The 25,746-nt window shown below is 37.5% G+C and overlaps 1 long non-coding RNA gene across 1 annotated transcript in view; it reads right to left on the minus strand.

The window, feature by feature from the left end:
* Positions 1-2,923: 2,923 nt before the first annotated feature.
* The window catches only part of LOC140144970 (uncharacterized), a 120,115-nt gene continuing 97,292 nt past the window's right edge, over positions 2,924-25,746 (minus strand). Inside the window, exons 2-3 of the long non-coding RNA XR_011857967.1 lie at positions 4,644-4,878; positions 2,924-3,400 (exon numbers count right to left, since the gene is read on the minus strand). This is a non-coding gene — a long non-coding RNA (uncharacterized lncRNA). The remainder of the gene's footprint in view (positions 3,401-4,643; positions 4,879-25,746) is intronic.

The following is a 25,746-nucleotide window of genomic DNA, read 5'->3' on the forward strand; positions in this document are numbered from 1 at the left end:
ACCTGAAAAACACTTACAATGCACCAAGTTTTTGAACAGAGGAGGAGCTTAAAATGGGGCTCTTAAAGGCTGTACGTACTCAGAAACTTCGAATGGCCCGTTGGGGTCAAACAAGAACAACTGTGTGGATTCATTTGTGTCCAATGAACTCACAACATTTCTTTGTGTACAGTACGTCTATAACATTTGGCCCCAGGGGACCATTTAAACTTTCTAAGTGCATACACCCTCTTTTAAGAGCCATATTTTTAAAGCTCCTCCCACTTTCAAAACTGGTAGATCACAGGTGCATTTCAGTTCTCACGAACACTTATTGGTATTTAGGTTTAGTAAAATCGCCTCAAACCTCGATGCATTTGATAATATCAGAATAATGTTGCTCAAATTTAGAAATTTTACCCCCACAAAAAGCAAATTCAGTCGCCTTAAATGCGCCATTTTAGGCTAATTCAGTACATAATGAGCGCCAGAATGTAAACTAATGGAAAGCACATTTTCTGTCAAACAATTATTTTACATCATCTGCCGACACACCCCAATTAATATTTAGCCCGTGCAGTTTATGCAGACCTCTACCAGTCCAGTCTTGGAATTATGCGAAAAAGTATTCCATATTAAATGTCAAGTCTGTAAATGTAATTAAGAATTATATTATCTTTCACTTTGGTTTTGAAATGCTTGATCGTCTTTATAGTCTTGATATGTTTCTCAAGTGAATTCCACTTAATTGGGCCTGCTGTTTTTAAAGGTTTTATGAGCGAAATTCGTTTTAGATTTAGGAAAATGGTAATCTGCATTGTTTCTCGTGTGGTACTTGTGCAGAGTACTCTGCCTTACAAAATACTTTTGAAATGCTTCTGGAAGCCCTCTTTTGCAGTTTGAAAAGTTTATCTAAGTATGTTTTACAAGTGCTGCCCCATGCTATAATACCGTAATTAACATAAGGAAGTATCAGTGTACAATATAATGAATATAGAATACGAATACGATAACTTATAGTCTTTTTTAAGCATTTGGCGGCCATTTTGTGCGCCATTTTGAAAAAAAAAAAAAAAGCAAACAATAAAAAATAAAAACAGAAACAAAAGCAAAAAAAAAAAACAACAAAACAAATAACAAAAACAAACAAAAAACAAACAACAAGAACAACAAAAGAAAACAAAGCACCCCCCGAACACTTGGAGACGAAGTAAGCCAGTGTGCACGATATTAAAACAAATATATACATACAGCCTGTCTCAAAAAATGTGCAAGTGAAAAGCGCCCTCTTTGGCAATTAGAAAATACCGTTATGCCATGATGCTTACATCCACGTCAAGGACGTAGTCTTAGCTCTCGAATGCCGTTTGTTCTGTTCAATTTGCTTGTTTTAATCTCGAGATATGTTTAGTTAATGACGAAAGGGTAAAATCACAACTGTGCACTTTTACTAGGGAATAGAGGCTTTACATGTAAATCAGTGACAGCATCAAGTTTTATATCAAGAGTTCCTTCGTGAAATCAAAAGAATGCACAATACAAAAAAAAATACTGTTTTTACTGTTTTATCATGATGCAGGAATAGTGATTCTCTTTATCCACTTAAAACAGATTAAAAGATAAATAAATATTTCACATTCTGCTGTAAAATTAAAAAACATGTGCATGTCAAAGATTTTATCATGGTAAATACTGTTCTCTTAGTCACTTAACCCTAACCGTACCGTATACTACAAATACTACTTGATATATGCGCTGTTCGTGTGTGCATCCCACGTGGTTTGATGACGCAATGGCCCTAAGTGATATATAGGCACGGTTTCGCTGGCCAGCGAAGCCCAAGACCCGTGGCAACGTGTCGCCGACCGTGTGATTGGCATGCGAGGGGTCTCGGGTTCGAATCCCACCCAGAGCAAACAACTTCTTTCCTTCTTTTCTCTCTTTATTCTTTCCTTCTTTTCTCTCTTTATTCCTTCCTTCTTTCCCTTCCCGTCGCCGAAGGCGGTTAGGGTTAGGTTACCACTATCGAAACTCAATATATGCTTCATTAACTCTAACCGTACCGTATACTACAAAATACTACTTGATATATGCGCTGTTCGTGCGTGCTTCCCACATGGTGTGATGACGCAATGGCCCTAAGTGATATATAGGCATGGTTTCGCTGGCCAGCGAAGCCCAAGACCCGTGGCAAGGTGTCGCCGACCGTGTGCTTGGCATGCGAGGGGTCTCGGGTTCGAATCCCACCCAGAGCAAACAACTTATTTCCTTCTTTTCTCTGTTTATTCCTTCCTTCTTTCCCTTACCGTCGCCGAAAAGCCCCTAGGCGGTTAGGGTTAAGACATGTTAAAAGACAAACAAATATTGCACACTTAGCCTATAGGTTAATGAACGCGTATTACTTGTTGGGAGAGAACTTATAGACAAAATAATGCACGCGCGCTGATTGTTGATGCATGCAATACACGAGTCCCGAAGGGGGAGTGCATTAGACGCATCCATATCAGGTATCATTGGTTTTACATGCAGAGCTCTCTTGCTTAGTAAAAGTGGCACAATTGTGATTTTACCTTTTCGTTGTTAAATGATCATATCTCGAGATTAAAACAAGCAAATTGAACAGAACAAACGGCATTTGAGAGCTAAGACTACGTCCTTCGCGTTGATATAAGCTTCATGTCACAACGGTATTCTCTAATTACCAAAGAGAGCGTTTTCCACTTGCACAATTTTTTTTGGAGACAGGCTGTATTGGGATTAGGAATTAGCTTAATAATACTTACGGAAGCTTTATAGTTTGGATCGATCATGTACGACATCATATCCATTGGTACCCCATGTGGTTGAGCAGGAAGTATAGCTGGTCTTTCTAATAATACCGTCAACTTTTGTGGTGTTTTGGTCGAAACTTGAGAAAAATCTAACGGCGATATTAAATCCCCTTGTTAGATTCTTCTTTGTCAACACGTTTAGTTTTTGCCACAGCTGTATTGCTTTTATTGTCACTTGATTGACTTTTGGTATTTATTTTTTCATTCAGTTCACGAAGCAGCACTTCAATTTCGCGTACCTTACTTTGCCCTTTATCAACACCATTCCAAACGCTCTCTTCTTTGCCATCTTTTTGCGGGACATCTTCATTACGAAATCGATCTTCAAAAGAGCCCAATCGCTCATCACACAAGGTCCTAATTGACAGACTATTTTGATCGATTTTAGCTGTTAAAAACACGCCATACAATGCAATTGATGTCAACGTTACAAGTAAATAGATTCGTGACATGCGGCAAATTCTGGCAAACATATCAGCAAAATTAAATATAGTCAGTCAAAACGTTGATCCACAAGCATCAGCACACTTTACAGGTAGATTCTAAAAAACAGTATTACGTTTATAGCTGTGTTTTGTCGTAGAAAGTATCTGCAAATAAATAACAGAATAAATACCGTTTTGTTTGTCTTACTTACGTTAACAGGCGCTATTCCAGTAGAAATCTATACACCCCATGGAATAAAAGACAGTAGTAATATAGCTTTCCAGGGCATCTTCCGGGTCACGAGGTCAAAAGTCAAAGGTCAACCTATGTCAAAGATCACGAGGTCACTTCAGGGTCAAAGGTCAAATGTCAACCGGAAGTGGTTAAGATCACCCGGAACTGCCGCCATTTTGAAAGGTCAACCGGCAATGCCGCCATTTTGAAAAAAAAAATTAAAAAAGAGTTTTCGAAAAAAAAAACTTTTTTAAGAGTGACTTTTGACCCGGAAGTGACATTTGACCCGAAATGGCCCTCACGGTGGTATGTTTGTTCTAGAAACACGGACATTTTAAATTAAGGAACATATTTTGCCTAAAATAACGCGTCATATCGGCCGTATTACGGAACGTATAGGTGTTAAATTCCGTATACTCATTAAAGATCAAATTACAAACTAGGTCGATAAGAAATGTCGTATTTTTCGTTCTATACTACGTATCGAAGTCAAAATTACGGGATCGGCCTTGCGATCCAGAAATGACCCTTGACCCGGAAGTGACTCTCGACCCGGAGCGACCCTTACACGTGTACAATAATTAGTTTTTCATTGTGTTTCTTCTGTGTAATAAGTTCAACAATGAAAAATAAGAGAATTGTAAAAAGTAATAAAGAAGAAATCTGAAAAACTTTTGTTGTGCGATATTTTGATGGTTAGCCACTCTTGATACCCCTGTCAACTTCCTTCTAGTCGGAAGCATCATTCAATGATTTTTTTTTTTTTACGCAAGAATCTCTTCAGGCAAGAAACTGCACTAGAGTAAATTGTTAAAATTACGGTATATCTGTTTCAAACACGATAGTTAATTCTACAGGCATGAAAATTGTATGAGAGTTATAATATTTTGTATAAGAACATCGATCCAGCATGGGTTTTTTTTTAGCAGAACCATAGTGCCGAGAAAAGGTACCACAACAAGTTCAACAGTAAAACATGCAAGTTAAGTAAAATTAGATACATGTAGCACCAACTTAAGATACATAGAACCTTTATGCACATTTTTCACTATAACTCAGAATTAAAAACCTCGGTCGAGGTTTTCCAAAGTTTAAAAAATAACGGTTAGTTAATGAAATAACGGTTATTGGTAGAGTTTAAACCTATACACACAACTAAAATTGTTCACTTACGTGAGCTTTCGACACGACGACTCTGTGTCTTTTTCAAACTGATGGTGATTGAGTTATTGATCTGGGATGTCACATGACGAGCTGACGATGTCATGTGACAGAACAGGTTCATAGACCGGAGGTAGCTGGTGGCGGCCTTTGTCCTTGTTGAGTGAACTGGGGTGGCGTCTGATGTTGATGGCTTCCCTTACACCACGATTAAACCAGTTGGAATCCTGATCGAGCACTTTCACGTCTGTACGAAATAACGGTTAGTTAATAAAAAAAAGAAAAATTGAAATTTAGCAACGCGACGAGGTTTATTTGCCCGCAATAGAGTTATATTGTATCCGCTATTGTATTCTATTCATAAAACTACTGCAATAATCGCGGCAATCCCTGATATATACATTTATTGCTGGTCTCTACGGCCGGCGTTTCGCATTTGTTAACCTTCAAAATGATCCGATACTCTTACAATTATAGACTTATACGTGTTTTTATAAAATATTAACACATTGCAATTATGAAAACTACAAACTTTTAAAGTGAAAATATATTTACCATCGAAAGTATATCATACTGAATTGTTTATAATCTGTACCGAACCCCGAAGTGCCCAATTATATCAAATGGGAAATATATTTTCTTCATTGATAATGCCGTAATTGAGTTATGGCATTCTGATTAGGGGAAATGCACATATGATTTATTTGGACAAATTACTCAATTCACAGAAAAGAGTCGTAAGAAACATTTCTAAGAGTGATTTTAGGGCTCATTCAGCTCCACTATTCAAAATTCTAAAGATTCTCACTGTCTCTGACATGTATAAATATTATCTTGGAATCTTTATGTATAAGCATTCTGTTAATTTATTACCAACTTTATTTGAATGTTATTTTATGAAAAGAAAAGAAAAATGTCCATACCATAAACACAAGACGAAAGAATGATTACCAGTTGGTTAGAAATTAAACGGCTTTCTCATCCAGAGGAATAAGATCATCAGGTCCCATTTTATATCCCATACACACAAAATTCAAAATCTACTAACATATTGAAATCCAAATTAAGATTAGATTTGACAAGTCTCTTTGAGTATAAGTTGCACATTTTCAAATCATTTTATAATACTTCATATTTATTCAAAAATGTGTTATTCAATAATATACTATTATTCAATAATATACTATTGTTCAATAACATACTATATATTATTATGGCATGTTTTAAGTTATATGATTGTAATTTCAAATGTTTGTCGGCATAATTTTATGTGTTCAGTCCTTGTGTCCTCTCGTACTTTGGTTTCACATAATATTATGTGTAATGTAATGCAAGATGAAAGGTGTTGTCCACCTCTGGCTTCCTTTGGCCTTTTGGACGTAATGTTATGTATGTATTATTTTGGTATGGAAATAACCTATCTATCTATCATATTTATGCATGCTTCAACGTATAAGAATTAGCTCGAAATCAATACAGTAATCATAATTATACACAGGCCAATAATGTCCTCAACTAATAATTTTCAATTAAAATATAGGGATGACAATATATTTATGGCTGATTTTCGCGGGATTGTTAATTGTTTTGAGGAAAGTTTTGTACTACCCTATACAACATACTATATTTAAATGGTCGATGTGCAGGTGACCTATTTTACAGGAAAATTTCTATTGTTGAATAATTACGCATACACTATGTGCACGAGTGTGAGCAAGTGTGTGATATCTATACGTCCAAAGCCGTAAACGCCGCGTTGAACAAATTGGGTGGAGCCCCGATCATTAATGGCAGATGCGGTATTGTTGGTCGAAGCAATATATTATTGATTGTTATTAATGAGTTATGTACATTTTACAAAAGCGTTATTGTTTCAGCCCTCTTCAAGACATAACTCAAGAGCCACAGGACCTACAAAAGTATATCCGTGATATTTGAATTCTTACACTCGCTATGAAATGATCAATGTAATTTTTGCCAAAGTTCACTACCATTTGAAAGATGTTGTGAACTACCAGTTTAAAATAGTTGCTAACCTTAATGAAAAGGAGTAGTCACTCGTTTGGGACGTTTTTAAGGCGACATGCTCTTTTTGGTTGCAATTTTTGGCGGGAAATAATCCCGCCAAAACATTAAAGTAATCTTTTCCCACAACTAAATATCATAGTCAGGAAATTAATGATGCATCTGGTAGCTTAGATCATAACTTTCATTTTACTTAGTTGCAATTATCCCAGATAATTCTTGATTTGTTTTTACAGAGTCTTGAATTGTCGATGTTTTTTTTATCAAAAACATCACTCGGTGTATTTTGAAACTCGAGGCATTAACTCTTCTCAAATTAGCCCCAAATCATAATGTATTATATGCACGTGTAGCAAACACCAATAGGAATAATTGGACGTTGTTTGCGGAGCCTAAATTTGGTTTGATTTTATTTCACAATAATTCTAAGGTGAGAATTTTGACCTGACATTTCCTTTTTGGATTCCAATTTAAATTAATTGATATGGGATTTTATTATTACAAAATTAATCGTCGTTTATCATGAGTCCTAAGAGTCGTACCAGTTCAATTCATCAAAATTACTTTGTATTAAATGAAAAACAAACAGACAAGTAGAGTCATATGTCTTTCTATGACTGTATTCCTACCAAAATCTGATTTTCAATACACTAGAAACGTGTTGATATGTATATCTTTGAAAATCGCCGAATGTTAAGCACAGTCACCGTGGCACAATATGCATCTTTAGCATTGATAGTGCCTTTAGCATTCATAGTTTTATTCTTTTTACTAATGCGCTGTGCCGTTTTTCAAACACGCCCCTTAATGAAATTGATGGGCACGTACCCTTAAAAGTGTTGTTATGCCGTAATGACATCCATACTGCAGTTACTGTCCGTTTTCCTATACACAGTGCTCTCACCATTGACGCGTGACATCTACAAATGTGACCCGGCAGCACAAATGAGCCGTAAATTCCCTAAATTGTATTCTGAGTTACGGTGTAAAATGTGTACGAAGGTCGTATTCATCGGTAACTTAAGCTGGCCGACATCTGTCTCATTTTGATAGTCAAAATTAATCAATAATCCCATTGTTGAAGTGGATAATAAGCTTCTACCTTAGATGGCTATAGAACTTTTAATAGCTCTGGTCTTTGTTTGCTTTTGCTAAATCCTGTTCAAGTGGTGGTTTACCAGGCATTGCATTTTGTACAGGTATGCATAACCAACAATTAACAATGAGAGAACTTTCTTAAACCTCGTTGACTTGGGGATGATTTGAAATGACCGCCAATTATGACTGTTTGATATATATTGCCAGCAATGTGGAAAAAGAGACACATTACTGACGGGAATTGGTGCTGTCCATTTTAGATTGAAATAACAAGGTAAACTAGACTTAGCTGTGGTCTAAGACCACGAACACAGCCGTGTGGTGACCCCTTAATGACCTTTGACCCCAAATATGTGTACACAACATAGACACTGGATAATTACAATGCATGTGTGCAAGTGGCGTCACTGTCCTACGTAATTTGTAGGAGAAGATGCATTTTGAGTTGAAATCACGTTTTTGACCCCTGTGACCCCTGCGTGACCTTTGACCCAACAAGTTTCATGTGACATGTAGGGGCACGGTCAATGATCATTGTGACAAAGTTAGGTCAAAATCGATGTAAGCATGTGAGTGGTTGACAGAAGAAAGAAGAAGAACTAGACTTAGCTGTGGTCTAAGACCACGAACACAGCCGTGTTGTGACCCCTTATTCACCTTTGACACCAAAATATATGAAAACCCCATAGACCTTGGCTAATGTCAATGCATGTGTCCACGTGGCATCACTTTGCTATGCTTTTTGTGGCAGAAGGGGCATTTTGAAGGTATATCGTTATACCGGAAGTGACCCCTTACTGACCTTTGACCCCAAAAGTGTGTGTACCATATAGACACTGTGTTATAACAATGCATGTGTGCAAGTGGCGTCACTGTCCTACGTAATTTGTGGAAGAAGAAGCAGTTTAAAGGTATTTCGTCTTATACCGGAAGTGACCCCTCAATGACCTTTGTCTCAGGCCGGAAGTGACCCCTTAATGACCTTTGACCCGAAATATAAAAAATATCACATATGAATTGGGTAACCACAATTCATGTGTGAACATACCGTTACTGTCCTATGTTTTTCGTTTTATACCGGATGTGACCCCTTAATGACCTTTGACCCCAAATCTGTTAGGACCCCATAGACACTGGGTAATAACAATTCATGTGTGCAAGTGGTGTCACTGTCCTACGTAATTTGTGGGAGAAGAAGTATTTTAAAGGTATTTCGTTTTATACCGGAAGTGGCCCCTTAATGACCTTTGACCCTAAATTAAAAAATAGTACTTATACACAGGGTAACTACAATTTATGTGTGAACATACCGTTACTGTCCTATGTTTTTCTTAGCAAATACAAAAATTGAAGTTTTTTTCGTTTTATACCGGAAGTGACCCCGTAATGACCTTTGACCCCAAATCTGTGAGGACCCCATAGACACAAGATAATAACAATGCATGTGTGCAAGTGGTGTCACTGTCCTACGTAATCTGTGAGAGAAGAAGCATTTTGAGTTGAAATCACGTTTTTGACCCCTATGACCCCTGTGTGACCTTTGACCCCACGAGTTTCATATGACATGTAGGGGCATGGTCAATGATGAGTAACGTCACGGCTGTGTAAGAACCTGTAAGAAAAAAAGACACAGCCGTGAGTAACGTCACGGCTGTGTAAAGAATAAAGAAGAAAAAAAACTAGAGTCAATAGAATATGGTTACACAGCGAATAGCTATCTGCAAACCATATTTTGACCTTTTGACCCTAAAGTAAACATTGACCTTTGGGGTAATAAATAATGTTAACATGTTTAGAATGTCGTAAGAATCGTTCCTGTTGAATTTGAGCTCGATTGGGCCAATTTTAAACATTTTTTTGCAAGTTTGACGTTTTGACCTCCTTAATGACCTTTGACCCCAATATAAAAAAACCCTCATCTACACCGAGAAAATGCATTGTTACAGTTTAAATTTAAAAATCTACTATGCTTAGTTATGGAGATAAAAATTCTTGAAGTTATTTAGCTTAAAACCGGAAATGACGTCTAAATGACCTTTGACCCAAAAAATGAAAATAACGTGCATACATCGGGTAACACTAATGCATATATGAAGTTTATGTCACTCTACGTTTTGAGATTAAAAAAATTAAAAATATTTGATGATTTTTAGTTTTTGACCGGAAGCGACCCCTTAATGACCTTTGACCCCAAAACTGTAGACACATTAAAGACCCTGGTTGGTAGCAATGCATGTGTGCTAATGGCAACACTCTGCTATGTAATTTGTAAAAACAGTGATTTTTGAATATTTTTAGCTTTCAGACCGGAAATGACCCCTTAGCTATCTTTGACCCCTTATCTGTGAACACCCTATAGACACCGACCAAAGTCAAGTCACATGACCTAAGCATGTCACCATCACATGTTATTTGTGGAAGAAGATACATTTTATAGTAAAAATCGGATTTTAGCCATTGTGAGCAGGTCAAAGGTCAAATGGAGTTCAATGTCATGTAACATGGGGACATGGTCAGTGGTGTTTGTGACCAAGTATGATCAAAATCGGTCAAAGCATAGCAGAGCAAAATGTCACGTTTTGCTAAGAAAAAAGCAAAAAAAAATCACGTTTTTGACCATTGCAGCTAGGTCAAAGGTCACATCCAGGTCAGAGTCAAATGCAAGTTTTGCACTAGCCCAATGGTCATTTGGGTCAAGTATGGTTGAAATCTGCCAATGCCTTGCGGAGCTAGAGCGTACATTGCCAGAAAGAACAAGAGCTAACTAGACCACCAGCCATGCCGCGACATGGCACACAAGACGGCCCGAAAATTGATTTTCAACTTTTTGAACTTAAACTTTGACCATTTGGGCCGAGGCTATTATAGACTTCCCCCACCATTAATGGTGCATCACTGTAGCATGTAGGGGCTTAATCCGTCTTCCACAGGCTGAGATATAGCCACTTTTCCGTAATTTTGGCAAATTTGACGTTTTGACCCCCTTAGTGACCTTTGACCCCAATAGCCCCATCCACACCGAGAAAATGCATTGTTACAGTTTGAATTTAAAAAATCTACTATGCTTAGTTATGGAGATACAAATTCTTGAAGTTATTTAGCTTAAAACCGGAAATGACGTCTAAATGACCTTTGACCAAAAAAATAAAAATAACGTGCATACATCGGGTAACACTAATGCATATATGAAGTTTATGTCACTCTACGTTGAACAAGAACAAGAGCTAACTAGACCACCAGCCATGCCGCGACATGGCACACAAGACGGCCCGAAAATGGATTTTCAACTTTTTGAACTTAAACTTTGACCATTTGGGCCGAGGCTATTATAGACTTCCCCCACCATTAATGGTGCATCACTGTAGCATGTAGGGGCTTAATCCGTCTTCCACAGGCTGAGATATAGCCACTTTTCCGTAATTTTGGCAAATTTGACGTTTTGACCCCTTAGTGACCTTTGACCCCAATATAAAAAAACCTCATCCACACCGAGAAAATGCATTGTTACAGTTTGAATTTAAAAAATCTACTATGCTTAGTTATGGAGAAACAAATTCTTGAGGTTATTTAGCTTAAAACCGGAAATGACGTCTAAATGACCTTTGACCAAAAAAATAAAAATACCGTGCATACATCGGGTAACACTAATGCATATATGAAGTTTATGTCACTCTACGTTTTGAGATAAAAAATTAAAAATATTTGATGATTTTTGGTTTTTGACCGGAAGCGACCCCTTAATGACCTTTGACCCCAAAACTGTAGACACCCCAAAGACCCTGGTTGGTAGCAATGCATGTGTGCTAATGGCAACACTCTGCTATGTAATTTGTAAAAACAGTGATTTTTGAATATTTTTAGCTTTCAAACCGGAAATGACCCCCTTAATGACCTTTGACCCCTTATCTGTGAACACCCTATAGACACAGACCAAAGTCAAGTCACATGACCTAAGCATGTCACCATCACATGTTATTTGTGGAAGAAGATTCGCATTTTGACCCCTGTGACCAGGTCAAAGGTCAGATGCAAGTCAAAGTCATATGACGTGTGCGGGCAAGGTAAGTGGTTATCCTTACCAAGTTTAGTCACAATCCATCAACCAACGACTGAGCTATATGCACGAACGTGGTTGACAGAAAGAAGAAAGAAAGAAAGAAGATCCCAAGCAAGACAGAACAAGACGGCGCAGCTGCGCGCCGTCTTGTAAATAGTCATGCGAGACATGACACACAAGACGGCTATTGACCTTTTGACCCCCTTAATGACCTTTGACCTCGATGGAAAAAAAACCTCATGTACACCGACAAAATGCATTGTTCCCATTTTAAATAAAAAATTCTACTATGTTTAGTTCTGGAAATAAAAATTCCTGAAGTTATTTAGCCAAAAACAGATAGTGACCCCTTAATGACCTTTGACCCCAAAATAAAAAATATCATGCATACACCAGATAACACTGATTCAAGTATGATGGTTATGTTACCCTGGTCTGTTTACATTTTGAAAAATGTTTTGAACATTTTTGATAATTTTGGTTTTTGACCGGAAGTAACCCCTTAATGACCTTTGACCCCGAAACTGTAGGCATCCTAAAGACCCTGGCTAGTAGCAATGCATGTGTGCTAATGGCGACTCTCTGCTATGTAATTTGTAAAGACAGTGAATTTTTGACTATTTTTTTGACTTTGACCAGAAATGACCCCTTAATGACCTTTGACCCCTTATCTGAGCACACCCTATAGACACCGACTAAAGTCGAGTCACATGATATAACCATGTCCTCATCGCATGAAATTTGTGGAAGGAGTAGCATTTTTGTGAAATCACATTTTGACCATTATAGCTAGGTCAAAGGTCACAGCGAGGTCAAAGTCAAATGGAAGGTTTGGCCTAGCCCAATGGTCATTTGGGTCAACTTTGGTTGAAATCTGTCAATCCGTTGCGGAGCTACATGCAGTTGATTGCGGTTGCCAGAAGAAAGAAAGAACTAGAGTCAACAGACGCTGAATACAAGCCGCAATTTGACCCCTATAACTTGACCCCTGGGTTACGGATGGGGTCAACTGCTCTTGCATTGTGCTTAGGATGTCATAAGAAATATTCCTGGTGAATTTCAGCTTAATCGGAACTTATACATGGATTTTGATTTTTTGAAAAATTTTGATTGACCTTTTGACCCCCTTAATGACCTTTGACCTCAATGAAAAAAAAACCTTATATACAACGACAAAATGCATTGTTTCAATTTTAATTAAAAAATTCTAACATGTTTAATTCTTGAGATAAAAATTCTTGAAGTTATTTAGCTAAAAACAGGAAGTGACCCCTTAATGACCTTTGACCCCCAAAATAAAAATACCATACATACATCAGGTAACACTGATTCATGTATGATGGTTATATTACTCTGGTCTGTCTACATTTTGAGACAAAATTTTTTGAACATTTTTGATAATTTTGGTTTTTGACCGGAAGTAACCCCTTAATGACATTTGACCCCAAAACTGTAGGCATCCTAAAGACCCTGGCTAGTAGCAATGCATGTGTGCTAATGGCGACTCTCTGCTATGTAATTTGTAAAGACAGTGATTTTTGAATATTTTTAGACTTTGACCGAAATGACCCCTTAATGACCTTTGACCCCTTATCTGAGCACACCCTATAGACACCGACTAAAGTCGAGTCACATGATATAACCATGTCCTCATCGCATAAAATTTGTGGAAGGAGTAGCATTTTTGTGAAATCACATTTTTGACCATTATAGCTAGGTCAAAGGTCACGGCGAGGTCAAAGTCAAATGGAAGGTTTGGCCTAGCCCAATGGTCATTTGGGTCAACTTTGGTTGAAATCTGTCAATCCGTTGCGGAGCTACATGCAGTTGATTGCGGTTGCCAGAAGAAGAAAGAAAGAAAGAAAGAATTGGGAAGAGACAGAACAAGCCGACATTCGTCGTCGGCTTGTAACAAGAGCTATATAGAAAGTCATGCGAGACATGACACACAAGCCGACCTGTTAATGGGTCAAGTTTGAGCAATTTATAAATTTGACCTTTGACCCCTAAACTTTGACCTTTGGGGTCATAAATATTTTTAACATACGTTTAGAATGTCGTAAGAATAATTTCTGTTGAATTTGAGCTCGATTGGACCAATTTTCGAAATTTGACTTTTGACCCCTATAACTTGACCTCTGGGTCACGGATGGGGTCAACTGCTCTTGCATTGTGCTTAGGATGTCATAAGAAATATTCCTGGTGAATTTCAGCTTAATCGGAACTTATACATGGATTTTGATTTTTTTTAAATTTTTGATTGACATTTTGACCCCTTAATGACCTTTGACTTCAATGGAAAAAAAACCTTACGTACACCGACAAAATGCATTGTACCAATTTTGAATAAAAAATTCTACTATGTTTAGTTGTTGAGATAAAAATTCTTAAAGTTATATAGCTAAAAACAGAAAGTGACCCCTTAATTACCTTTGACCCCCAAAATAAAAATACCATGCATACATCAGGTAGCAATGATTTATGTATGATGGTTATATTACTCTGGTCTGTTTACATTAAGAGATAAAAAATTTTTGAACATTTTTGATAATTTTAGTTTTTGACCGGAAGTAACCCCTTAATGACCTTTGACCCCAAAACTGTAGGCATCCTAAATACCCTGGCTAGTAGCGATGCATGTGTGTTAATGGCGACTCTCTGCTATATAATTTGCAAAGACAGTGATTTTTGAATATTTTTTACAAATTTTTCAGACTTTTACCGGAAATGACCCCTTAATGACCTTTGACCTCAAATCTGTTTACAAGTTTTGAGCACTGGTTAACGTTGATTCATATGCATGAGTCACATGATCATTGCATGTAATTTGTGGAAGGAGTAGCATTTTTGTGAAATCAACATTTTTGCACATAAGGTCAAGGTCAAAGGTCACAGCCAGGTCAAAGTCAAATGGAAGGTTTTGCCTAACCCATTGGTCATTTGGGTCAAATATGGTTGAAATCTGTCAATGCCTGGCGGAGCTAGAGCATGTTGCCAGAAGAAAGAAGAAGAAAGAAACAAGAGCTATAGGCCCATTCCATGTCAACTCAGGGATGTGCACCGCAGCACCTCTTCAATTTTTTCTTTTTCTGTGTGGTGGTAGATATTGATGAAAAGTAAAATCCTGAAAATTTGAGCTTCATACTCCATTTCGTTTTCCCGTGGCATCAATTTGATTTCAGCGTAAAAATGTGTGGAGAACGCAAACGACGTTACCATAAATGTATAAAGGAACCCTTTCAAAACTTTGAAAAGTATGTATCCTGGGGTACTTTTTTTTGTAGAATTAAAATCTGCTATCAGAAAACTTGTAACTCCTTTACTTTAAAAGATATAGGGCCCTCAAAATGCAACTTGTCTGACATTGGTTTTCAGGGGGGTCAAAATGTAAAAAAAGTGGTTTTCCATGGGTAATATCTCAGCTAAATGTATTCTAATATGCTCAATATTGGATAAGAGTAATGTCCTACCAAAGGGCTCAGACTGGCAAAAAAATTGACGCTAAAATTATTTTTACTTTTGGAGTTCTGACCCCCCCAAAGTTGGTCCTGGTTGGACGAAGTTGCATTTTGAGGGCCCTATATCTTTTAAAGTAAAGGAGTTACAAGTTTTCTGATAGCAGATTTGAATTCTACACCAAAAAGTACCCCAGGATACATACTTTTCACAGTTTTAAAGGGTTCCCTTAATACATTTATGGACCTCCAAATATCGTCTCGCGTTGCGACACATTTTTGACGCTGACCCCCTAAATTTCAAATTGATGCCACGGGAAAACGAAATGGAGTATGAAGCTCAAATTTTCAGGATTTTACTTTCATCATCAATATCTACCACCACACAGAAAAAAGAAAAAAAATTGAAGAGGTGCTGCGGTGCACATCCCTGAGTTGACATGGAATGGGCCTATATAGAAATTGTCATGCGAGACATGACACACAAGCCGACCTGTTGATGGGTCAAGTTTGAGTACTTTAGAAATTTGACCTTTGACCCCTAAACTTTGACCTTTGGGGTCATAAATATTTTTAACATGTTTAGAATGTCGTAAGAATAATTCCTGTTGAATTTGAGCTCGATTGGACCAATTTCGAAATTTGACCTTTGACCCCTATAACTTGACCCTTGGGTCACGGATGGGGTCAACTGCTCTTGCATTGTGCTTAGGATGTCATAAGAAAGATTCCTGGTGAATTTCAGCTTAATCGGAACTTATACATGGATTTTGATTTTTTTTAAAAAATTTTGATTGACCTTTTGACCCCCTTAATGACATTTGACTTCAATGGAAAAAAAACACCTTACGTACACCGAGAAAATGCATTGTTCCAGTTTTAATTAAAAAAATCTAACATGTTTAGTTCTCGAGATAAAAATTCTTGAAGTTATTCAGTTAAAAACAGGAAGTGACCCCTTAATGACCTTTGACCCCCAAAATAAAAATACCATGCATACATCATTGAACATTGATTCGTGTATGATGGTTATATTATTCTGGTCTGTTTATCTTTTGAGATACAATTTTTTTGAACATTTTAGATAATTTTGGTTTTTGACCGGAAGTGACCCCTTAATGACCTTTGACCCCAAAACTGTAGGTATCCTAAAGACCCTGGCTAGTAGCGATGCATGTGTGCTAATGGCGACTCTCTGCTATGTAATTTGTAAAGACAGTGATTTTTTGAATATTTTTTAGACTTTTACCGGAAATGACCCCTTAATGACCTTTGACCTCAAATCTGTTTACAAGTTTTGAGCACTGGTTAACGTTGATTCATATGCATGAGTCACACGATCATTGCATATAATTTGTGGAAGGATTAGCATTTTTTGTGAAATCACCATTTGGGCCATAAGGTCAAGGTCAAAGGTCTCAGCGAGGTCAAAGTGAAATGGAAGGTTTGGTCTAGCCCAGTGGTCATTTGGGTCAAATATGGTTGCAATCTGTCAATGCCTGGCGGAGCTAGAGCATTTTGATTTGTTGCCAGAAGAAAGAAGAAAGAAGAAAGAAAGAAAGAATTGGAAGAAGACAGAACAAGCCGACGTTCGTCGTCGGCTTGTAAGAATTGGAAGAAGACAGAACAAGCCGACGTTCGTCGTCGGCTTGTAAGAAAGAAGAAGAATTAGCTGTGGTCTAAGACCACGAACACAGCCGTGTTTTGACGCCTTAATGACCTTTGACCTCAAAATATATAAAACGCCCATAGACATTGGCTAATGTCAATGTATGGGTGCAAGTGGCACCACTTTCCTATGTTATTTGTGGCAGAAAGGGGCATTTTGAAGATTTTTCGTCTCAGACCGGAAGTGACCCCTTAATGACCTTTAACCCCAAATGAAAAAATACCACATGTACAATAGGTAAACACAATTCATGTGTGAATATACCATCACCCTCCACTGTTTTTCTTAGCAAATAAACATTTTTGAAGGTTTTTCGTTTTATACCGGAAGTGACCCCTTAATGACCTTTGACTCCAAATTTGTGAGGGCCCCATAGACACTGGGTATTAACAATGCATGTGTGCAAGTGGCGTCACTGTCATACGTAATTTGTGGAAGAAGAAGCATTTTAAAGGAATTTCGTTTTATACCGGAAGTAGCCCCTTAATGACCTTTGACCCTAAATAAAAAAAATACCACATATGCAGAGAGAAACTACAATTTATTTGTGAACATACCGTTACTGTCCTATGTTTTTCTTAGCAAATAAAAAAATTTGAAGGTTTTTCGTTTTATACCGGAAGTGACCCTTAATGACCTTTGACCCGAAATCTGTGAGGACCCCATAGACACTGGGTAATAACAATGCATATGTGCAAGTGGTGTCACTCTCCTACGTAATTTGTGATAGAAGAAGCATTTTGAGTTGAAATCACGTTTTTGACCCCTATGACCCCTGCTTGACCTTTGACCCCACGAGTTTCATGTGACATGTAGGAGCATGGTCAATGATGGTTTTGACCACGTTAGGTCAAAATCGGTGCAAGCATGTAAGTGCTAGAGCAAATGTAGTGGTCGGCAGAAGAAAGAAGAAAGAACCTGTAAGAAAAAAGACACAGCCGTGACTAACGTCACGGCTGTGTAAAGAAAGAACTAGAGTCAACAGACGCTGAATACAAGCCGCAATTTGACCCCTATAACTTGACCCCTGGGTTACGGATGGGGTCAAATGCTCTTGCATTGTGCTTAGGCCTAGGATGTCATAAGAAATATTCCTGGTGAATTTCAGCTTAATCGGAACTTATACATGGATTTTGATTTGTTTTTAAATTTTGATTGACCTTTTGACCCCTTTAATGACCTTTGACCTCAATGGAAAAAAAAAAAAACCTTATGTACACCGACAAAATGCATTGTTCCAATTTTAATTAATTAATTCTAACATGTTAATTTCTTGAGATAAAAATTCTTGAATTTATTCAGCTAAAAACAGAAAGTGACCCCTTAATAACACTAATTCATGTATGTTGGTTATATTATTCTGGTCTGTTTACATTTTGAGATAACAATTTTTTGAACATTTTTGATAATTTTGGTTTTTGACCGGAAGTAACCCCTTAATGACCTTTGACCCCAAAACTGTAAGCATCCTAAAGACCCTGGCTAGTAGCAATGCATGTGTGCTAATGGCGACTCTCTGCTATGTAATTTGTAAAGACAGTGATTTTTTAAAATATTTTTTAGACTTTGACCGGAAATGACCCCTTAATGACCTTTGACCTCTTATCTGAGCACACCCTATAGACACCGATTAAAGTCAAGTCACATGATATAACCATGTCCCCATCGCATGAAATTGGTGGAAGGAGTAGCATTTTTTGTGAAATCACATTTTTGACCATTATAGCTAGGTCAAAGGTCACAGCAACGTCAAAGTCAAATGGAAGGTTTGGCCTACCCCAGTGGTCTTTTGGGTCAAGTTTGGTTGAAATCTGTCAATCCCTTGCGAAGCTAGATGCAGTTGATTGCGGTTGCCAGAAGAAAGAAAGAAGAACTAGATCTGGTTGCGGTCGCCTGCGACCGCGAGCATGCACAACCGCCAGGTATTTTAGAAGGTATTTTGTTTAACACCGGAAGTGACCCCTCATAACCTTTGACCCTAAATAAAAATCAATAATGTAAACGAGATCTGATTGCGTTCGCCTGCGACCGCGAGGATGCACAGCCAGCAGTGACAAATGAGTTATGACTCCGAATCTGTGAGAACCGGAAGTGATCCCTTAATTACCTTTGACCCCGCAAAAATATTACATAGTGCTTAGGATGTCATAAGGAATATTCCTGGTGAATTTTCAGCTTTATCGGAACTTATACATGGATTATGATTTTTTAAATTTATGATTGACCTTTTGACCCCTTTAATGACCTTTGACCTCAATGAAAATAAAACCTTATATACAACGACAAAATGCATTGTTCCACTTTTAATTAAAAATTCTACTATGTTTAGTTGTTGAGATAAAAATTCTTGAAGTTATTTAGCTAAAACAGGAAGTTACCCCTTAATGACCTTTGACCCCCAAAATAAAAATACCATGCATACACCATGTAACATTAATTCATGTATGATGGGTATATTACTCTGGTTTGTTTACATTTTGAGATAAAAAAATTTTAAACTTTTTTGATAATTTTGGTTTTTGACCGGAAGTAACCCCTTAATGACCTTTGACCCCAAAACTGTAGGCATCCTAAAGACCCTAGATAATAGCGATGCATGTGTGCTAATGGCGACTCTCTGCTATGTAATTTGTAAAGACAGTGATTTTTTGAATATTTTTACAAATTTTTCAGACTTTTACCGGAAGTGACCCCTTAATGACCTTTGATTCCAATTTTGTGGTATAACTTTTAGACACTGGCTATAGATGATGCATGTGTGTAAGTGACGTCACGGTGCTATGTAATATGTGGGAGGAGTAGCATTTTTAGTGAAAATCCAAGTTTTGGCCATTGACCGGAAGTGGATGACATTTGACCGGAAGTTGATCATGTGACATCTGTGGCACCACCAAACGGTTATACTGACCAAGTATGGTCAACATGCCTGAAAGCATGTGGCTACGATGGCTGATCATAGTGTTGACAGAAGAAGAACAAGATATACGATCGGTTGCGGTCACCTGCGACCGCGAGCACAGCCACCAGGCGGTTTTGTTGATAACCGGAAGTGATCCCTTAATAACCTTTGACCCCGCAAAATATTACATACTGCTCAGGATGTCATAAGGAATATTCCTGGTGAATTCCAGCTTAATCGGAATTTATAAATGGATTTTGATTTTTTTAAATTTATGATTGACCTTTTGACCCTTTTAATGACCTTTGACCTCAATGAAAAAAAACCTTATGTACAACGACAAAATGCATTGTTCTGATTTTAATTAAAAAATTCTACTATGTTTAGTTGTTGAGATAAAAATTCTCAAAATTATTTAACTAAAAACAGGAAGTGAACCCTTAATGACATTTGACCCCCAAAATAAAAATACCGTGCATACATCAGGTAATACCAATTCATGTATGATGGTTATATTGCTCTGGTCTGTTTACATTTTGAGATAAAATTTTTTTTAAATTTTTGATAATTTTGGTTTTTGACCGGAAGTAACCCCTTAATGACGTTTGAGCCCAAAACTGTAGGCATCCTAAAGACCCTGGATAGTAGCAATGCATGTGTGCTAATGGCGACTCTCTGCTATGTAATTTGTAAAGACAGTGATTTTTGAATATTTTTACAAATTTTTGGGTTTTTGACCGGAAGTGACCCCTTAATGACCTTTGATCCCAATTCTGTGGTATAACTTTTGGACACTGGCTATAGGTGATAAATGTGTGCAAGTGACGTCATGATGCTATGTTATATGTGGGAGAAGTAGCATTTTTAGTGAAAATCCAAGTTTTGGCCATTGACCGGAAGTGGATGACATTTGACCGGAAGTTGATCATGTGACATCTGTGGCACCACCAAACGGTTCTACTGACCAAGTATGGTCATCATGCCTGAAAGCATGTGGCTACGATGGCTGATTATGATGTTGACAGAAGAAAGAAAGAAAGAAGAACGCGGTAAAAACAATGCACAGCGCCGATGGCGGCTGTGCAACGAGATCTGATTGCGTTCGCCTGCGACCGCGAGGATGCACAGCCAGCAGTGACAAATGAGTTATGACTCCGAATCTGTGAGAACCGGAAGTGATCCCTTAATTACCTTTGACCCCGCAAAAATATTACATAGTGCTTAGGATGTCATAAGGAATATTCCTGGTGAATTTTCAGCTTTATCGGAACTTATACATGGATTATGATTTTTTAAATTTATGATTGACCTTTTGACCCCTTTAATGACCTTTGACCTCAATGAAAATAAAACCTTATATACAACGACAAAATGCATTGTTCCACTTTTAATTAAAAAATTCTACTATGTTTAGTTGTTGAGATAAAAATTCTTGAAGTTATTTAGCTAAAACAGGAAGTTACCCTTAATGACCTTTTGACCCCAAAATAAAAAAATACCATGCATACACCATGTAACACTAATTCATGTATGATGGGTATATTACTCTGGTTTGTTTACATTTTGAGATAAAAAAATGTAAACTTTTTTGATAATTTTGGTTTTTGACCGGAAGTAACCCCTTAATGACCTTTGACCCCAAAACTGTAGGCATCCTAAAGACCCTAGATAATAGCGATGCATGTGTGCTAATGGCGACTCTCTGCTATGTAATTTGTAAAGACAGTGATTTTTTGAATATTTTTACAAATTTTTCAGACTTTTACCGGAAGTGACCCCTTAATGACCTTTGATTCCAATTTTGTGGTATAACTTTTAGACACTGGCTATAGATGATGCATGTGTGTAAGTGACGTCACGGTGCTATGTAATATGTGGGAGGAGTAGCATTTTTAGTGAAAATCCAAGTTTTGGCCATTGACCGGAAGTGGATGACATTTGAACGGAAGTTGATCATGCGACATCTGTGGCACCACCAAACGGTTATACTGACCAAGTATGGTCAACATGCCTGAAAGCATGTGGCTACGATGGCTGATCATAGTGTTGACAGAAGAAAGAAAGAAGAACTAGATATGGTTGCGGTCGCCTGCGACCGCGAGCATGCACAACCGCCAGGTATTTTAGAAGGTATTTTGTTTAACACCGGAAGTGACGCCTCATAACCTTTGACCCTAAATAAAAATCAATAATGTAAACGAGATCTGATTGCGTTCGCCTGCGACCGCGAGGATGCACAGCCAGCAGTGACAAATGAGTTATGGCTCCGAATCTGTGAGAAACGGAAGTGATCCCTTAATTAGCTTTGACCCCGCAAAAATATTACATAGTGCTTAGGATGTCATAAGGAATATTCTTGGTGAATTTTCAGCTTTATCGGAACTTATACATGGATTATGATTTTTTTAAATTTATGATTGACCTTTTGACCCCTTTAATGACCTTTGACCTCAATGAAAATAAAACCTTATATACAACGACAAAATGCATTGTTCCACTTTTAATTAAAAAATTCTACTATGTTTAGTTGTTGAGATAAAAATTCTTGAAGTTATTTAGCTAAAACAGGAAGTTACCCCTTAATGACCTTTGACCCCCAAAATAAAAAATACCATGCATACAACATGTAACACTAATTCATGTATGATGGGTATATTACTCTGGTTTGTTTACATTTTGAGATAAAAAAATTTAAACTTTTTGATAATTTTGGTTTTTGACCGGAAGTAACCCCTTAATGACCTTTGACCCCAAAACTGTAGGCATCCTAAAGACCCTAGATAATAGCGATGCATGTGTGCTAATGGCGACTCTCTGCTATGTAATTTGTAGAGACAGTGATTTTTTGAATATTTTTACAAATTTTTCAGACTTTTACCGGAAGTGACCCCTTAATGACCTTTGATTCCAATTTTGTGGTATAACTTTTAGACACTGGCTATAGATGATGCATGTGTGTAAGTGACGTCACGGTGCTATGTAATATGTGGGAGGAGTAGCATTTTAGTGAAAATCCAAGTTTTGGCCATTGACCGGAAGTGGATGACATTTGACCGGAAGTTGATCATGTGACATCTGTGGCACCACCAAACGGTTATACTGACCAAGTATGGTCAACATGCCTGAAAGCATGTGGCTACGATGGCTGATCATAGTGTTGACAGAAGAAGAAGAAAGAAAGAAGAAGAACTAGATATACGATCGGTTGCGGTCACCTGCGACCGCGAGCACAGCCACCAGGCGGTTTTGTTGATAACCGGAAGTGATCCCTTAATTACCTTTGACCCCGCAAAAATATTACATAGTGCTTAGGATGTCATAAGGAATATTCCTTGTGAATTTCAGCTTAATCGGAACTTATACATGGATTTTGATTTTTTAAAATTTATGATTGACTTTTTGACCCCCTTAATGACCTTTGACCTCAATGAAAAAAAAACCTTATATACACCGACAAAATGCATTGTTCCAATTTTAATTAAAAAATTCTAATATGTTTAGTTGTTGAGATAAAAATTCTTGAAGTTATTTCGCTAAAAACAGGAAGTGACCCCTTAATGACCTTTGACCCCCAAAATAAAAAACCATACATACATCAGGTAACACTGATTCACGTATGATGGTTATATTACTCTGGTCTGTTTACATTTTGAGATAAAAATTTTTTAAACATTTTTGATAATTTTGGTTTTTGACCGGAAGTAACCCCTTAATGACCGTTGACCCCAAAACTGTAGGCATCCTAAAGACCCTACCTAGTAGCGATGCATGTGTGCTAATGGCGACTCTCTGCTATGTAATTTGTAAAGACTGTGATTTTTTGAATATTGTTTACAAATTTTTCAGACTTTTACCGGAAGTGACCCCTTAATGACCTTTGATTCCAATTTTCTGGTATAACTTTTAGACACTGGCTATAGATGATGCATGTGTGTAAGTGACGTTACGGTGCTATGTAATATGTGGGAGGAGAAGCATTTTTAGTGAAAATCCAAGTTTTGGCCATTGACCGGAAGTGGATGACATTTGACCGGAAGTTGATCATGTGACATCTGTGGCACCACCAAACGGTTCTACTGACCAAGTATGGTCAACATGCCTGAAAGCATGTGGCTACGCTGGCTGATTATGATGTTGAGATCATAATGTTGACAGAAGAAGAAGAAAGAAAGAAGAACGCGGTAAAAACAATGCACAGCGCCGATGGCGGCTGTGCAAGAACGCGGTAAAAAGAATGCACATCGCCGATGGCGGATGTGCAACTAGATATGGTTGCGGTCGCCTGCGACCGCGAGCATGCACAACCGCCAGGTATTTTAGGGGGGCTGATGCAAAATAAAAATGACCCCTTAATCTGTGAGAACCGGAAGTGATCCTTTAATTACCTTTGACCCCGCAAAATATAACATAGTGCTTAGGATGTCATAAGGAATATGCCTGGTGAATTTCAGCTTAATCGGAACTTATACGTGGATTTTGATTTTAAAAAAATTATGATTGACCTTTTTCCCCCCTTCATGACTTTTGACTTCAATGAAAAAAAAACCTTATGTACACCGACAAAATGCATTGTTCCAATTTTAATTAAAAAATTCTACTATGTTTAGTTGTCGAGATAAAAATTCTTAAAGTTATTTAGCTAAAAACAGGAAGTGACCCCTTAATGACCTTTGACCCCAAAATAAAAATACCATGCATACATCAAGTAACACTGATTCATGTATGATGATTATATTACTCTGGTCTGTTTACATTTTGAGATAAAATTTTTTAAACATTTTTGATAATTTTGGTTTTTGACCGGAAGTAACCCCTTAATGACCTTTGACCCCAAAACTGTAGACATCCTAAAGACCCTGGCTAGTAGCGATGCATGTGTGCTAATGGCGACTCTCTGCTATGTAATTTGTAAAGACAGTGATTTTTTGAATATTTTTACAAATTTTTCAGACTTTTACCGGAAGTGACCCCTTAATGACCTTTGATTCCAATTTTGTGGTATAACTTTTAGACAGTGGCTATAGATGATGCATGTGTGTAAGTGACGTCACGGTGCTATGTAATATGTGGGAGGAGTAGCATTTTTAGTGAAAATCCAAGTTTTGGCCATTGACCGGAAGTGGATGACATTTGACCGGAAGTTGATCATGTGACATCTGTGGCACCACCAAACGGTTATACTGACCAAGTATGGTCAACATGCCTGAAAGCATGTGGCTACGATGGCTGATCATAGTGTTGACAGAAGAAAGAAAGAAAGAAAGAAAGAAGAAGAACGCGGTAAAAAGAATGCACATCGCCGATGGCGGATGTGCAACTAGAGCAACTGTGCCCTTTGCAAGGGCACAAGGTAAGTTAGGCGGATGACTGTGACGATCTGATCAAGCAGCAACACTGTGCTGGATAGTATTAACTTGACCTTTGACCTCTGTATGCCCCCCTTAATGACCTTAAATGAATTTTAAAATATTTAAAACATCTTAAGAATGTCATAAGGATCATTGTATTTAAATTTCAGCTCAATTGAAGCATTTTGAAACCTTGACATTTGACCCCTTTATTGCCCCTTAATGACCTTAAATGAATTTTAAAATATTTTCAACATGTTTAGAATGTCATAAGGATCATTGCATTCAAATTTCAGCTCAATTGGAGCATTTTGGAACACTTGACCTTTGACCCCTTTATGACCCCTTAATGACCTTAAATGCATTTTAAAATGTTTTTAAAATGTTAAGAATGTCATAAGGACCATTGCATTGAAATTTCAGCTCAATTGGAGCATTTTTAAAAACTTGACCTTTGACCCCTTTATGACCCCTTAATGACCTTAAATGAATTTTAAAATATTTTTTAAATGTTTCAAATGTCATAAGGATCATTGCATTTAAATTTCAGCTCAATTGAAGCAT

The sequence above is a fragment of the Amphiura filiformis genome, unplaced genomic scaffold (genome assembly GCF_039555335.1).
Source record: "Amphiura filiformis unplaced genomic scaffold, Afil_fr2py scaffold_106, whole genome shotgun sequence".
In the NCBI taxonomy this organism is placed as follows: Eukaryota; Metazoa; Echinodermata; class Ophiuroidea; order Amphilepidida; family Amphiuridae; genus Amphiura; species Amphiura filiformis.